The following is an 897-nucleotide window of genomic DNA, read 5'->3' on the forward strand; positions in this document are numbered from 1 at the left end:
CATAGTCCTTTAGTGAACTTGCGGTTTTAAAATGTATTCGATTTTTTTTCTCTCTCTCTCTTCAAGGTAGTAATATACAGTAAGACATCTAATAATACCATACCAAATTTCAAACTAAATATAAGTAAAGGGTAGTCACCGTGTATCACCGCCATCTGCCGCTTAATATTCCCAACTAACGAGTGGTTCTCCGCCTTCCTTTGAATTCCTGCGCCCTTCGGGAGCTCCTGCACCAAGCTATATTTACGATGCCGAGTGAAGAAATAAATCAGCAGGAATCAGAATTTTATGACTATATTTTTCTTCTTTGTGTGCATTATTCTAGCTTGTACATTAGTCGACTACCATTGGGGGAGAGATTCATGACTGAAAGGTTTACGAGTTGAGAATGACTAGCAAGATTCGTAATGCTCAATAGGCCTCTAAAGGGATCCGGGAACCAGGATGTTGGGATACATACAGAGGGACAAGGTATGTTTCAGAAATCGTTTTAAGAAAATTGAAGTATATGTGTTCTCGGGAAGGAGACAGCACCAAACCAGAGCAAGAAACGGATTACGCAAGTCACCATGTTAAGAACCTGAAAGGAAAAAGTCTACGAGTGCATCTTCACGTGGCTTCGATGTTGGCATTCGTCGACAAGACTCGACTATGAAGGGGAAGTTTGCACACGCATTTACTGTCTTTTGCCTTTGCTGTTGGTCGTTGTGGCATATCCTGTACATTAGTTTCTAATGATATTAGTGATGTTTATACCCTATACAATTGGTCGTATAATTACAAGTAATACACCTACGACCGCTAATACCTTTTTTATTAATTTGTCAGACTGGTCCGAAGGGAGTTCGATCATATGTTCCGAAGAAGCCCGTCTGATGTTTCTTGAGTCAAAATTTG

This window comes from Penaeus monodon, chromosome 29 (assembly GCF_015228065.2).
Source record: "Penaeus monodon isolate SGIC_2016 chromosome 29, NSTDA_Pmon_1, whole genome shotgun sequence".
NCBI classification, from domain to species: Eukaryota; Metazoa; Arthropoda; class Malacostraca; order Decapoda; family Penaeidae; genus Penaeus; species Penaeus monodon.